The sequence below is a fragment of the Cricetulus griseus genome, chromosome 7 (assembly GCF_003668045.3).
Source record: "Cricetulus griseus strain 17A/GY chromosome 7, alternate assembly CriGri-PICRH-1.0, whole genome shotgun sequence".
Classification (NCBI taxonomy): domain Eukaryota; kingdom Metazoa; phylum Chordata; class Mammalia; order Rodentia; family Cricetidae; genus Cricetulus; species Cricetulus griseus.
Genome location: NC_048600.1, coordinates 80,830,736 through 80,847,185, shown reverse-complemented (window position 1 = coordinate 80,847,185; position 16,450 = coordinate 80,830,736). Strand labels below are relative to the sequence as shown.

Below are 16,450 nucleotides of genomic sequence, written 5' to 3'. Positions count from 1 at the left end.
GCTGCTGGGATTAAAGATGTGTATCACTATTGTCTAACCTCTATGTCTTGTGAAGGACTTGCTTTCTCAATCCTCAGGCAAGCTTTAATAAATCATAAATAATATATCACCACAGACGATGTTGGAATTGTCTGGAGGGAGATCTCTCTCAGCTCCACGTCTGAAGGTTGCTTCTCTCCTGTCACCAAGAAGAATTTGGGGAAACCAACCTATGTTGTTGCGGTCCTGTAAAACCAACCATCAAGAGGCTGAGGCAGGAGGATTGTGGGTTTCAAGTCAGCCTGTGCTACATAGTAAGACCCAAAAGATGTGTTGATTGACATGTGTAACAAGTGAGAGAAGGATGAGGTGGGGCCATCTACACCAAGCAGGAGCAGACACTGGTCCCCACCACTGGGTCTGTCCTCAGCTCCACTTTCTTGAGTGAGGCTTTGCAGGAGGAAGCAGGTAACATCTACTTCCAGCAACTTACATGGCACTGTAGAAGAGCAGCATGCCTTTGAGATTGCTGTGATGGACAGGGACTTTGGGGACTAGTCTGGGCCAGACAACCACATACTTTTTATCTTCAAATGCTTTGAATGAAGAAGACTAAGGGACGACTTTGCAGGAGCTGGAGGTAAGGCCTGTAGGGTGGTCGTTTTGGGAAGGATAGGCAGAGCATCTAGGACAAACTTCTCTGATGCCAAGCTAACGCTGGCCTTGCTTATGAGTTGGCCCTTGAGTAGTTTCCAGAAGTGGAAGGGAAGGTGGGGTCGGCAGAAGGGGTAAAATCCTGAGCTACCCAGTGGTAGTGGGGAGGGCAGAGAGTGGTGAGAAGAGCTAAGAATCATTTAGTCTCCTGCTTTTTCTTTTCACACCACCCTTCTCCACACAGGCAGCCGAGAGCTGGAATCTCTCTCTGGTTTCATTTGTTCTTCACACATCCCAAGGGATTTATGGGGTTATAATGCATTACTTTAAATGTTTCAAAAACGCTAATGGAAATCCTAATACATCTGTTTCTTTTTGCTTTTTGTATACCCAGTTGTGGATGGGTTTGATTAATAAATCATGGGGAAATGAATTAATTATTTCATAATGATTACAGTCTCTTTGGCAGACAACATATTTCAAGGCAAGAAGGATGGGAGAAAAGAATAAAGGAGGATTTTGAGGAGATAATGATTAGGTTGGAAACTGACACAGCACCTGAAGGATGCTTTCCATCTCAGAACATCTTCCAGGATGGGGGACCACAGAGTACTGAGCTGCTTGGCACTGTGGGTGTAGTGGGATGGGAGTGATGGGGGCAGCAGAGGAGGTGCTGTATTCTTTTGTTCCTTTCTCTACAGACTCACAGAGTCATTGGGTGAGAATAAGCAATAGCTCATGTCCTCCTGCACAAAGGGGACCATATTTTAACAGCCCCTCTTTTTGTGTCCCCATTCACTTCTATCTCAGTTTCTTTCTTCCATGATTTTCCATTCCCCACCCACCCTTCTTGGCATCTTCCCCTGAAGCATCTCACCACCCCTTGAAGGCTCTCTCCTTTTCTCTGTCCTTTCCTTGCCAAAGGCCCAGGCGTCTCTCCCACCCTACCTAGCTTTCTGCCCCAGTGAGGAGGAATATTTGTTTTTCTTGAAAATTGGGAAGGCCCTTCCCCCCCCCCCCCCCGCCACTCCTGCCACCAAGGAGACAGTAGAAGCACTCACCCATTCCTCCCATTTTCTGGATGAGAGATCAGATGGGAGTGGTGTGGGGCAGTGGGATGGGAGTGATGGGGCACGAAGGGACATGAGGTTCCCCATGGCTGAAAGAGCAGACAAGGGCAGCCTGGCGTGGACTCCCTGTGACAGAGAGCAGGACAAAGTTTATGCTTCTGTACCCAGGGGGAGTGTAGAAGACATGCAGTCATACACAGGCCAGATCTTGGGCAAATGTCAAGTTGCACACCCCAAACTAATCAGGACAGAAGTTCCCATTAGTGGAGCTAGGGTCAGAGCCTGGGCTCTGGCAGCCCTCACAAGCTGTGTTCACTCACCTGTACTCAATGGTTCAAACAAAGACACTAAATAGTGGAAAGCACAAAAAGGAGATATACTCAATATGGCTTTATAGGGAAGATGAACAAAGAGGTCTAGGAACTCCATCTACTGCTCATCAAGTTCATTTTTCAGGTTCTAACATGAGTTTTAGGTTTAAACAGAAGATCAGAGGTGCACATAACTGACCATCTCCATTATGGCATGCTTCCACCCATCACTATTGTCTCAGCTCCAGTCTCTTCTGCCAAAAGTCTGCCAAACTGTAAATCTCTCTCTAGGAGATTTCCCTTTTGACTCAACCAGGATTCGGCCCTTTTCTTTCTTCCAGAATGAGGTTCCTAGGAAATTCCACTTCCTTGGGAATTCCAATTGTCTCAATAGTCTGACAGCCAAAGAGATGGGCACAAGTGTCTGCAGAATATCTCCATTCCTCTAGTCCTTACCCTCTGTACGTCTTCTCTTTCCAAGTTGCTGGCTTCTCTATGGCCAATTCCTGCCAGCCAATAATTGGCTCCATCCCCTGATTCAAGGTATAACTATATTAGGTAGTCTCAGGAGTGTCAGAGTGCAATCCAACTATGCCACAGCAGACAGGCACCACTGGAATACATTCATTCAGTGCTAGTGCTTGTATATGCACAGAGAGCTTTCTCACAGAGCAAACTTGGGCATCTTAGACTGATAGGCAGACACTGGCATTCTGAGTTTCTCATCCCAGTGTCTCTGACAAAGGGAGTTTGGCTGTCATTCTTGTTTTCCTGGCTGGCCTCCATCCTCGTGTCCCTCCCCTGCCAGTAAAGTTGTGGGAGTCTTGGAACAGACTATTCAACTCATAAACAGATTCAGTTATCTGCTCGTTGGCATTACTGCTACGTTTTTCTGCCAGATGATCACCATGTCTCCTGAACTGATACAACCCAAGTGTATACTGGATGTGGATTCAGTAGTGTCCTTCTCAGAGAATAACACTGATCCTTGATGCAGGAAGAAGCAGAGCAAACTCATAAGACATCTCTTTCTCTAAAGGGTTGAGCTTGTCTTTCTAACTCCATTACCCTCAGGGTTGGTCTTTATTCAGGCTCTTCAGCCCTTCATGCAAATAACATTTCTGAACCCGTCTCAAGCATAATAGAGTCAATTTGCACTGGAGCCGAGAAAGGCTTCCCTGTTTCCACCTACTTAATTTCACTGAGAAGTGAGTTGGTTCTAGGGTGATTTCAGGCAACGGTTTGGGAGTGAACCATCTTTCTCTCTAGTATGTCCATCTCCCCCAGGCTTTGTGGGTCCTGCAGCTGATAAGCCACAAGCATGTGTTTGTGTGAAGAGTTGATGATTAGCAGCAGACTTCTTTAAATAGCTTTTTAAAACGAGGCCTTACAGTCCTAGAGTCATCACAAACTTGATGAGATGACCCAAGGTTTCACTCCTCTAGACTTTGATTTCTACAAAAGGAAGTATTACTGCTTCAGGTATCTGCCCCTTGAGGGTATTATAGAAGTCTCAAAAGACTAATACCAGATCACATTGGATTCTTGGGATTGTGATGTCATTGTTATTATTCCCTTATTGGTGAAGAATACCTATCAAGTCTGCAAGAGGCCGGGGCTACTGAATTCAGATGTATGAAAAAGTCCAGCTGCCCTCCCTAGGAAATCTGTAGTGTGAGCAGTGATGAGATGAGCCAACACGGAGGCAAATGGGACCTCACTTGGCTTAACCCCTGCCCACCCCACCCCACCTCACCCTTGTTTCCTCCTCTCGAAGCCCTGCCCACATGATGAGTGCCCGTGCATTCAGTACTCTGGCATCTGCGGTGACACAGAACGGCGTGCAGTCCTGCTCATTCTCTGGTACAAAGCACAGCCAGGTTGGTGCCTGAGGTGTGAAGGTGTGTGACTCACTTGCAGCATGATTCTGCCTCACTTCCCTTGGCCTGGGCTGATTGCTGGCTTGTGTGTGCCTGAGGCTCTGTGTGGCTGGGGAGAAGCCAGGCAACCATTCCCAGAGGGAAAAGAGTATTTAATTGACAGTGTGGAGACCTGGCCTGCAAACCTGGATCTGCCACTTTCAACTGCTTGAACTTGGGAGAACTGACTCACATGTGGGTTAACCTCTCTCTACAATGACTAGGTCCTTGGGAATCTTTGTTCTTCAGTGTGTCACAGGCACTAATGGCAAGAGGAAGCACCTGAAATCTTATTAGGAAGGCAGAGTCTTAGACACTCTCTAGATGCACTGAGCCTGAAGCTGCATTCAAGAAGACCCACAGACAGTTGAGGGGGTGTGGCTCCAGTCTCCATTAGCCTTTGGCCCTGATCATCTGGGACCTAAGGTGTCTCTGAACTTTGTCCCTGTAGATGTGCAGCTATGGACTGATCTTTGCTCCAGAGGAATTTCCCCCAGTTTCCACATTCTGTGTGTGTGTGTGTGTGTGTGTGTGTGTGTGTGTGTGTGTGTGTGTCCCTTCCCTGCTGTAGCTCTCAAAGTTAGCAACAAGATAATTGATAAAGCCTAGGAGCTCATTCTCTGTGAGCTAAAATTTCCTTCTGTGATGTACATCTAAGGGTTAGGGGTTAACCCACTGGCATCTGTTATCACAGATTGTGGAACACTTGCTCTCCCAGGCCATGGTCTGATGCTCCATCCTGTAGAGCACATCTGTTAGCTGGGGAGATGATTCAGGAGTCAAGCTCATGCCTTCTAAGCAGATCCAGCATGTATGCACCAAGCTGCCTGCATCTTGCCATTATCAGACTAAGAGCAAGAAAAGAGTGCAAATGGCATCCGGGATTCCCTACAGCGAGGGCTTTGTGTGAGGCAGGAATCTCAGCTCTGTCTCTATTTGGTGTGAACATATGCTCCGGACTGAGTGTGAGCCTAGTTTTTCCCTGTGAGTGCAGATGAGGCTGTTTCTGAGTGAGAGCCAGAGACTGTGTTTGGTATTCAGTTTAAAAGAAAAAAAAAAAAAAGAGACTGGTTCCATTTCTGGAATTAAATAACAGCAGCAGCAGTAACAACAACAAACAAAATACCCAGCTTGGCCTCATAAAGAGAAGTTACTAGGACTCTAGCATAGTATCTTCCTATGGACTTGGATTACTTGCCACATTTCCTACTGTGATAATGGCAGCACCTCAAGTAAGAAGAGGTGGTCCCTGCTGGGTATGAGGTCATCTCCCACACACAAATTTCCAACTGGGAAGATTGATAAGGTTACAATGAAGGAGGTAAAGGCAGGTTCTGGATAGGAGGACAATCTCTCAACTGGGATGTTCTTTCATCGTGTCTTTTCAGGTTTCCGAATCCATCCATATAATGAGAAGCTAAGCTGCTAGCTGAGCCTAGAGATGCCAGAAGAATCCATGGGGTGGGGCTAACCCCATGCTCAGTGTATTCCCTTCACTGGCCTTGTACTCAAAGTAGACTCCTGCTGTAAATAAACAGGAAGACTTTGGGCTCTAAAGCCCAAAGGGTACAAGAATGATCCGCCACCATGCAGACTCAGAGTTACATCATGCCACATAAAAACATATCCATTTCTTTATTTAGGCAACCACCCCATACCATAAAAGATATGGGGCAGCTTAAAGGAAACATGTTCATTTAGGGCATAGTATAAATACAAAGTGCAAAACCAGACCATAGGAAATATAAATTAGTGGAGTAGGTCAGTCTGGGTTACAAAACAGCACATCTTTCCAATCAGCCCAGGGATGGAGGTCTTCAGTAGATACTGGAGTAAGGCTGTACTGGACTACAGGTATTTTAGGCTAGAAATACAGTCTTCTTGAAGTCTTGAACATCACACAGACAGCAGAGCAGAGGCCTAGAGTGCTTGTCAAATAAAAAATGCCTGAAGGTTTCAGTCAACCTGAAGCTCAATGTGAGCAGCCCCATGGCTGGCTCCGCACCTAGGTGGGCCTATGTGAACAGTGCCAGCATATTTGTCAGTATGGAGAGTTCCCTTGCATGCACTTTAGCTGTGCATTCATGTTTCAGTATCCATGTTGGAATCTGCTTCTGTGTATCCTGAGTGGTGGGATGAAGAGGAGCCAGGGGCTCAGAGTCCAGTGAGTGTCAGAGGGGCATGGCAGCAGTACTGTATGATGCGTATTCATGGGAAACCCCAGATGGGTGTCTGTATTTGATTCCAATGGGCAGTTCTTAGAAAACACTTTGGTCAGAGGCTTCCTTGGGATCGAACCCTGTAGCAGAGTGGTTCCTATAACAGCCCCACTGGTGGAACTTCATGGCATCTCAATCCCTCACGAACTCCTGGAATGGTGGCAGCAGTCTTAGTGGTTTGGTGCAGGGTAGTTGGGTTATAGATAGAGACGTGGTAGTCACAGTCATTTGTGGTTATTCTTGTGGGTGATGTCAAAGCTTCATCATTGTAGCATCTGGGTCTCTCTTGGATGCTACAAAGGAGGTACTGCAAAGAGAGTGCATCTTGATTTGATTCTTCTGTGTTAGACAGACCTGCAATGGACAAAGGTAAAATAAGACTCAATGGCCACACATGGGTCAAAGTCCCAGTGCCCGAGTCCCTCAGTACCCACAAGCTTTTCTTGGACTACTTGGAACAAATCTGAGACTTGGATTTCTTCTACCTATCAAATGGAGGTTTGAGTCCTTTATTCTGACTAGGTAGTAATGAAAATAAATGATTGATTCAGTTGCTTGCATATAAGGTGCTTATCAAATACTCTTTCAAGACAAAGGTAATGCCTTGTCCCAGGTTTTTGACTCTACTCCTTCCCCAAGTCCCAGAGGGCCATCCTTTTTGTTTGTTGATTTTTGTTTTCAAGACAGGGTTTCTTTGTGTATAGCTTTGGAATGTGTCCTGGAACTCGATCTGTAGACCAGGCTGGCCTCAAACTCCCAGAGATCCACCTGCCTCAGCCTCCCGTGTGCTGGGTGGGATTAAAGGTGTGTGCCACCAATGCCCGGTGAGGTCCATTTTTGTTTAGCACCCTCAAATCCCTTTTCTGTCCTCCACTCTCCATCTCATTCAGTTTCCTGTATCCATCCCCCATAAAGGAATCCTAAACCATTAGGCCATTGTCCTTAATTCCATCACCAAACACTTTGAAGCCGCTCTGCACCCAGGCCTTGTGCATCTCAACAGTCACTCCACAAGTAGCACTTGTCTGATCTTTCCCAGCTGGTTGCTGATAAAGGCTCATTGCTGAGACTCATCACCTTTCCTGAAGCTTCAACATTCCCAGTGGCTCTGACACATACCAAGGCCAGTACCCCGTGCTGGCCATCATGTCTTCCTTTGTCCTCTTTGCCACTTTCATCAGAATGCTCCATTATTACTGGGAACTTTTATTTGGGCTACCCAAGCTGCATTCCCCATCCCATCCTCTAAGTGCAGGCATGGCCCACAGCTCTGACCTTGCCTCCCATGGGAAGCTTCAGTGGCTTGACCAGAGGCTTGGCATACTTTTCATAAAGGGCCAGGTAGTCAATAGTTCAGACTTTTTAGGCTATCTGGTCTCTGTTTGAATTATTCAACCCTTCTATTGTTCCATAAAGCAGCCAGGGGTAATAACAAAAGTCAAAGAACTAGCTGAGAGCCAATAAGAGGCAGGCCAGATTTGACCAGAGCCCATATCCACCAATGCCCAGTCGTGTAGAAAGAATATGAACTAATGCAGATGTACTGGGTTTCACAGTTTAGCTCCATCACTTACTGGCTCTATCACATTGCTCAAGTGGTTTAACCACTCTGAACCTTGTCATCCTTATCTGTGAAAGGGGACTGATGATGATGATGATGAGGAGGAGGAGGAGGAGGAGGAGAGGGAGGAGGAGGAGGAGGAGGAAGAGGAGAAGTTTCATGATACTTTTCTCAGGTTTTGTTAGTATGGTAAAATGGAATAACTGTAGCACCTTGGAGCCTGGCCTGGAGTCTTGGTGATCCCCATGCCTCCTTTCTCTCCCAATCTCTGTAGTCTCCCCTTTCCCCCAGCCTCTTCTCCCTCTACAATCTCATCAACAGTCATATCCTCAACTCTGTCTCCAGCTCCAGGTCTGATCTCTTGCTCTCATTTTTTTTTTTGGTTAAACTCTCCAATTGTATTTCAAACTCTCCGTGCTTGAGAGAAAAATGCATCATTTTAATCAAATACATCTTCTCTTGCTCCCCTCTCCTGTTTTAGGAATGGTGATGCTTTCTGAGCCTTTGCCACAGCCTCCCCACCCCTACCCCACCCCCAGCAGAGCAGGACAGGCTTCTTCTGTTAGGATGTCTCTGTGCTCCCCCAACTCCCACTTTCTAGGCATTGTTTCTCTCCAAACTTTTCTTACTTAGCACTTGCACTTTCTGGGTGTTCTCCACATCTCAGAGCCTCTACCTTCCAACTCATTTCATCCACACTGCTAAGTTACTCTTCCCAAAGAATGGTGGGATATGGCCGTTCTCCAGTCTGTAATGTCAACATCCCCACCCACATGAAGTACCAGGAGGCTCACTAAGTGTTAAGAGTCCGAATGGACTGCATGCAAAACCCCTAAGTCCAATACATCTATTTAACCTACTCCGAGCTCCCTAAATTCTTTAGTCTCTGAGCCTTTCTCTTTCCTTGCCTATGCCATCTCTAGCTGTCAAGTTCTTATCTGTTTCTCAGAGCCAGGCCAGACACCTGAATCCTGCTGTGGCCCGATACACGACCTTGCTTCCAGCCAGGGGCTCTGTGCTCACTCCAGCTTTCAGAGCCTATGCAAGACTGGGCTTATCTCCTGGACTGCACTTTTCTGTGTACTTCTCCAAAGCAGTGTGCACTTGCAATATCTCTCCCCGTAGATTAGAAATCCCTGGGGAAACTTGAGAGATACTTGCCTGTCCACACAACCCCAGAACCGTACCTGTTCTGGGTTTGCTGAATAATTGTGGGTGCCCTTTTGCCCAGATAACCTTTGAGCAGACATAGCAGCAGTGTGGGCAGAAAAGAGAGGCTACCTGCCTGAGAAAGCAAATGCAGAGGAACAAGTTTCACTTTCCAGGGCTTGGGGCCATGAGCCTAGTATATACCCTTTGGCCTTGATAGCAGAGTAGTGAGTATGCTTGTTTCTGAGGGTGATAGTTTCATGATGGGTGTGTGCAAGTGTGAGGGAAGCCATGGGATGGTGTGTGATTGGACTGATGTGTCTATGAGGGAGTTAGACACTAGTATGCACATAGAACATCTGAGTACAGTGAGGAAGGGATGTATCTATGTGTGTGTAATATATTCGTGTGTCGATATGGTGAAGGAGGCAATCTGTGGGCATGTGTGTTTAGTGTATTGCTGGGTTGTAGGATATGTGTTGGAAGAGGAAGCAGATGCCAAGAAGGGAGAGAGAGAGAGAGAGAGAGAGAGAGAGAGAGAGAGAGAGAGAGAGAGAGAGAGAGAGAGTATTTGGGGTGGGAATTATCCTAGATCCTATTTGCAAACAGACAAGAGTCCTCACTTGCCCTTTCCTTGGGACTTATCTTTATGGGATGTGCCCAAGGAGCTTTTTTTTTTTTTTATGGGGGAAGGAGGAAGCAAACAGCCTGGAAACACAGTGGCCATGAGATAAAATCAAAGCAAGGATTTTGTACACAGTTGGGCTATTAAAAAAAAAAAGACAGTCATTTTGAAATTTTCTGGGCAGCCCTCTTGCTTCTGGAGAACTGGCACACTGCAGGCTAAGAGCTGGCAGAGCAGCTGCCAGCTGCTGTCCTGCATCAGACCAGGAATGTGAGCTCCTTAGTCCTGGGGCAGGGTGGAGCAGGTCCTATCAACCTCATCTCACACAGTCTCCAAAGGATGTGAGCAGTGATATGGCATTGGCCTCTGAACTCGGGAATCTGTTTCTTTCCCCTTGACCCTACTCTGATAGCCAAGAACTGGCTAAACCAGTTACAATTGCCATAAATCATAAATAAAGTCGGTGATTATAATGAGGCCAAAAGTTGCAGAAAGCAGGGGAATTGACAGCAATCATCTTGGAGAGACAGTGCTGGCATCAGAGGAAATGTTCAGTGGTAAACCTACTGAAAACCCAGTGTCCTGGATGAGTAGACTGCGTGGGGCCTGGAACTCTGTATTCCTGTCCTCTCGTCCCGCCTTATACCCCTGGTCCCTCTAGGGATCTTCGTCTTGTGCTGCCTGATCAAAGATTCATTGTAAAGGGAAGGGCAACAACTTGTCCAAGATCACAGAAGAGGATGTAGCACCACAGTGAGCGAGCAGCTTCTGGGGCGGTAAGACTATGCTGTTTCTGTGGACCACTCCATTGCCCGGATGGAGAGAAAGGTTGATAGTGACCTGATGGCTTTGAAGGCCTCCCACACACGGACTGGAAAAGTGAAAGTGCTCTTGGAATGACTTGTGCTCCATGGAGAAGACACTGGGTAGCCCTCAAATCTGAAAATCCAACTGATCCTGAGTGAAAGCCTGGCTGTATCCACTCCCATTGCTACTCACAACATGACAAAACTAGAAAAAAAATGAAACACCCTCTTAATACCATGTACTGCCTTAACAATTGATCATGCTGGGATGTTGCTTAAAATGGTACAACACTTTCGTAGCATACATGAGGTCCTGGTTCCTGCCTCAGCACCACAGAGGCAGAACTGGTCATAATCTTTCAAGGGTGTCTATCCGAAAGGAAGGTTCTCCCACTGTCCAGCCCCCCTGTGCTAGCTATCAGCTATGACAGAGGCTGGATGCCCTTTGTGTTGTTTAACCACTATGGAGATCAAGGTTATTACTAATTATTCTATCTCTTATCTCTATAGACTTAGAGACAGGTATGGAGAAGGGAGGCAACAATCCCTAGGTCACACTGATAGCAAGGAACAAAACAGGATTCAAGGTAGATGGTGTAGAACTTTACCCCTGCCCTGGCTATTGAACTAAATTTTTAAAAATAAATTTGAGGGCCTGGAGTGATGGTTCAGCGGTTAAGAGCACAGATTAGGTTAATAGCTCAGAGGACCTGAGCTCAATTCACAGCACCCACATGAAGCTAACAACTGTCTGTAACTCCAAGATCTGACACCCTCACACAGACATCCATGTAGACAAACACCAATGTAATAAGATAAAAAATTGTTTTTGAAACTCACTGAAAAATGAATTTGAAACTACATTATTTAGTGTGTGTGTGTGTGTGTGTGTGTGTGTGTGTGTGTGTGTGTGTGTGTGCTCGTGCGCATGCACATATATGAAAGCGTGCAGATGTCAAGGTCACAGGACAACTTACAGGAGTCAGTATTCCCCTTTTCCCATGTGAGTCTCTGGGGCTGAACTCAGGACATGGGACTTCCTCAGCTGACTTTGTTACTGCACTGTTGTTAGTTTGACTGTGTGGTTAATGTCTGTGTCTCTCTCCTGACAGTGAACTCCCCAACCTGATCCTTACAGCATCTCTGGTACCTTACCCCAGTGCCTGACTCATTCCCAGCAGGCAAACTGAAGCCTTCCTCTCTCTGAAGCTTCATGACATGAATGAAGAATGAATTGATTCTTAGCATGGCCAACTCCAAGGGACAACCACAAATTCCAAGTTCAGATTCCAGGTGGGCTTACTCACCCAGGCTACATGTTTGACAACAACATTAACATTCAGGTGAGCCCAATCATTTGCAAAAAGCCATTCCTGCCTTACCACTTTCTGGCCTATTTAATGAGAGCAGAGAATAGTATCCTCATCTCTAAGGTTCAAAATGCAGAGCTCCGCATGTGATGTGCTTTAGACAAGGTCACCCAGCTAAGGGGTGTGGAAGCCCGGTGTGGGTCCTGTGGGTTTCTGATGTCTCATTTCTCTCCTCATCTACCTTGTACTCAACGCACTGCTCTCTCTATTCCCACAGCTCTGGGGCCAAATGTAGACTCCAATAAAAGATAGAATCGTTATTTCCTTCCTCCATCTCAGCAAGAACCTTTGCTCCCTTCCCTCCTAATCAAAAGGGAGTGTCGAGCTGCACACACCTGCAGGTTCCAACCCACCTGGGGAGGAGGGTAAGAGATCAAACTGACCAGTACTCTCATTTCCGTCCCCTGGTAAGAGCTTCCATCTATCTCTGGGTTGTGAGGTCCATCCCAGTGTTATCTTTTGGCTTTACCCGTGTGTCAAAATCTTACACGTAGCTCTTATGTTGCTCTATGCAGTCACCTGAGCCACTTGCCTGGCTGTGACATATGACTGGGCTGTTAAAAACCCAAAGACAGTTCCTAGACTTCAGGAGCTCAGAGTCTGGTCTGAGCACATGTGATGGATGTATTAATCTTTGTGAGGAGCAGGGCAGGGGCACTTCTGAGGGGAAGCAGGCTCTGTCCTACCTGTCGGGTGCAGGAAGGAAGCAAGAGAGAAAGACCATTCTGGATGGTTCTGCTCTGCTTACTCCCACATGGCCCAGCTCACATCCCTCCAGGCATGTGAGGCCATTAGCAGCTACTGAGGAACTTTCCATACTTTCCTCATGCTAGAACCACCCCTCACCCCTCTGTATAGTGGAGAGTCAAGATGGGCTTTTTTCTCCCATGTTCTATACTGAAGGGATAATTCTCTCTCTCTCTCTCTCTCTTCTCTCTCTCTCTCTCTCTCTCTCTCTCTCTCTCTCCTCTTTGTGTGTGTGTGTGTGTGTGTGTGTGTGTGTGTGTGTGTGTGTGTGTAGAGGAATCATTGAGTCATTGAGGCCTACTAGAAGAAGAAGGAATGTAGAGAAAATGGTCCCTAAAGAGAACGCATCCATTCCACATTGTCCTGGCTCGTCCACCACAACACTGACCTAAGCCTAGACTTACAGAATCCTCATCTGAGGATCAGTCATCCACCCACCTGTCCATGCAGTCCTGGCCTGTCCCTACCTGTCTGAGCGTCTCTCACCACTTTGCTAGTCAGGTCTTGTGTGCACTCACCTGGTCCCAGTGGGGGCATTCTTGGGGAGGGGCTTCATGTCCAGGTGGCCCCAGGTTCACAGCTGCATATGCCACCTGCATCTCTCCTGTCCATGCCACACTAAAAGTCCAGCTTCTCAAGAGGCACCTCGATATTGAAGGAATACCAGGCAAGCCAGAACAGTAGGCTCAGGGCCAGGACCAGAGCCCCTGTGTAGACCAAGAAGTCCCAGTAGTTTAGTGTGGCAAAGATCCCCAGCAGCAAAAGGACCAGGCCCACAGCGTCGCTCAAAAGAGCCACAATGAGGAAAAATACACAGCGCCCGAGATGGCATCTTGTACAAGGTCTGCCCAGGAGCATTGCCCAGGAGCAGCAGGAGGAGCCCAGCTGTGCTCCTGGGGGTGATTTGCATGGGAGGTGGCAGTCCTGTGCTGTCTCTCCCTCTGGGTGTGGGCAAATGCATGAGCTGGTGCGTCTTGGAACAAGAAGGAAGTCCACGTGGGTCCACCTTTATGAGCCTGGCAGCCAGTGGGGCAGGATATTTCTTAACTGTTTCATGGTTCAGGAATGATCCCAACCCAAACAATATGACATCACTGTTCATTGGACTGGGCATTGCTGGGATCAGCGGGGCTATGTGGCTGAGAAGCGTGCCTCGGGTGGATTTGCAGTCAGAGGTCCTGTGACCCTGGAAGAGGATGACTTCCTTGTTCTCTGATGTGACAGCCAGACAGCCTGAAGGCCCTGAATACCTGAGAATGGTGTCCACAACTACTGTGGTAGTGCAGGGTTTTCCTCCTTCCGTGCTTTCTGCCCTACTCTTGCTGGTGGGAAAAATGGGGGATTTAAGAATTAATGCATTTATTCTTTGTTCATGTGTGGGTTTTGTTTGTTTGATTGTTTTTTCCAGATAGAGTTTTTCTGTGTAGTTTTGGCTCTGTAGACCAGGCTAGTAGCCTCGAACTCACAGACGCCCACCTGCCTCTGTCTCCTGTGTGCTGGGATTAAAGGCATGCGCCACCACCGCTCAGCATGTGTTTATAATGCATTCTAAATTCTCAATCCTCTACCTCTGTTATCTCTCCCACTCCTATCACTCCTCCCCCATGTGGACAACAGTCTGTCAACACTTGTAGATTTTGAAGTGATACTGTAAGAATTGCTTGGTCAATATCAGCCCATGCTGTGTTTGCCTTGAAGATTCTCCACTCAAGTTCTGAAGGAGGTAAGTTCCCTAAGATGATGGATAGGAAAGATAAAAGCAGATGGGGGGGGCAGCAGGGAGACAGGGAGAGGATAGGGTGAGAAGGCCTTCTTGCTTCTGTCTACATTGTATTCAGTATGGGCCCAATGCATGTCCCAGGAACGAGGCCAGGGGACTTCGAATGCTCTAGTGACTGTTTTCCACAGCAACTAGTTTTTTTTTTTTTGCTTGTTTCATCTCGTGTGATGGATGATGCCAATCTGCCTATATAGATACTGTGAACATCCCTGAGGAGGTATGGATGCAACAGGTAAGTTTTGTCATGGTGACTATTTATAAGACGGGCAGATGGAGCATTGCAGGAGAAAAATGCTTAGCAATCCCCTCAGCAGAGCTACACAGGGAATCTCTCTGTCCCCATTCAGGGTGAAGCCTCAGATGAGATTCCAAACCTTTCTGAGCTTTGGTTTCCTCAGACAGATGAAGTAAATAATTTCTATTCCCCATCTTCCCCAAAGAATGAGAATAAGCAGGAGGTTCCCATTTAATTCACTTAGTTTCCTATGTATAAAATAAGCTTTGAAGGGAGAGCAACTTGCAGGAAATGTGTTGGGGAAGGAGAGTGGAAGCACAACACAAGCCAGAGGTTTCAGGATCCAAAGAACCTTAAGGTTTGACCCAAGCCATGTAGCCAAGTTGGAGCATCTCAAAGACAGAAGTGTCTGAGTCTGCTTCTGGGCCAGTATTGCATCCCTCCTATTGTATCCTCAGGAACTTTCACCCATGTGGAATGCCTCCTTGCTGAGGGAGCCAAGGTTCTTCCAATTTGTTAGCCAGCTTCGACTATGACAGTCGTGAAAAGATTGGTAACCAGTGATGGCGAGTAGAATCCCCAGCTGTGGCTATGGCTGTGCATGGCATGGCTGATTCCTTCTGATCAGTTTATCTGTATAGAGGTTGAAAACCCTGACTTATTTATAAATAAAAGGAGCAGAATTGAAGACACTGACCACTTGGGAATCCAGATATCGGTAGCATCAATTGGTTGGTAATCACAGTGCAGACTCAGAGCTATCTCTTTCCTTACTCCCAGAGGTAGGTTGTGTTGTCTTCTCGGTTCTGCAGCTTGTCATTCTCTCCTTATGGCCATGGCCACATTGCATATGGCTAACTGCAAGCCAGTGGACTGGCCAGGCCACCAGAAGTTCCTTTACTTTGCCTGGATGGCTTCTGTCCTGTTCCCTGATGTGGCCTCTCCTGTTTGTTAAGTCAGTGTAGGTATTTGCACAGCTAGGAGAGACTGATGGGATGCTTGATGAAAAGCTGGGAGATTGAGAACAAGGGAGAAGGGAGGTTTGGAAAGAGGTGGCAGAAGTCAAGAGCAGGCAGAGAGTGGTGTGAAGTAATGGAAAATGCTTGGGTTCCCCACCCTGGATCTGGGACAACTCATTAGCAAGGAGTGCTCACCTAATCCAACTAAGAACAACTAATGGCACCCTGTTTTAGCAAAGACACTACCTCTCTGCTCCCCCCCCCCCAGATGCATGCCCACTAATGCTACTTCAACAAATAAGCTCAACTCAATGACTTAAATGACAGACATGTGTTGTTTCCCAGCTTGGAGACTGAAAGTCTGTGAACAAGTGTTGGCAGCAGTGGGTCCTCTGATGGTTCCAAGGAGAAGCTGTTCCCTCCTCTCACGGCTTCTGTGGATGGGTAGCATCTCCACTGTTCTTGGGAGGAGGCATTGTGCTGACCTCTGCTTTCATCTTGGCATTGTCCCTGTGCACATGTGTCTGTGGATTGGTGGCCACTCAACTTGAGCTTAATCTCATCTTTATTAATTATGTCTCCAAGGGCTGCATTTCCAAATGTGGTCATGTTTGAGGTTCTGGGGTTTAAGACTTCATTGTATGATGTTGGCAGACATGATTCAATTCACAGCTTAGAAAAACAGCCAGAATGGGCTGGAGAGATGGCTCAGAGGTTAAGAGCTCTGACTGCTCTTCCAGAGGTCCTGAATTCAATTCCCAGCAACCACATGGTGGCTCACAACCACCCGTTATGACATCTGGTGTGCAGATATACATGAAAGCAGAATGTTGTATTCATAATAAATAAATAAAATTAAAAAAAGAAAAACAGCCAGAAGATCTGTTTGGATAGCATCTGATGTCCAGCTGTGATATAGGAAGAACATGTAGGCCTCCAAACCCATTCCTCAGAGACATGGGTAATTATAAAATGTCAGTACTCCATCAAAGGTGGTCTACCATATCACCAGGAGGAAGAAATCGCCAGCCCCAAAGATGCTGAGAATTGACTTGTTGTCCTGGAT

At 46.9% G+C, this 16,450-nt stretch overlaps 1 long non-coding RNA gene across 1 annotated transcript; it reads right to left on the bottom strand.

Moving 5' to 3' along the window:
• Nucleotides 1–5,534: 5,534 nt before the first annotated feature.
• LOC103159811 lies at nt 5,535–13,842 on the bottom strand. The gene is made up of 2 exons (XR_004770716.1): nt 12,929–13,842; nt 5,535–6,506 (listed from the first exon to the last, which is right to left on the bottom strand). It is a non-coding gene; the product is annotated as an uncharacterized LOC103159811 (long non-coding RNA).
• Nucleotides 13,843–16,450: the final 2,608 nt, after the last annotated feature.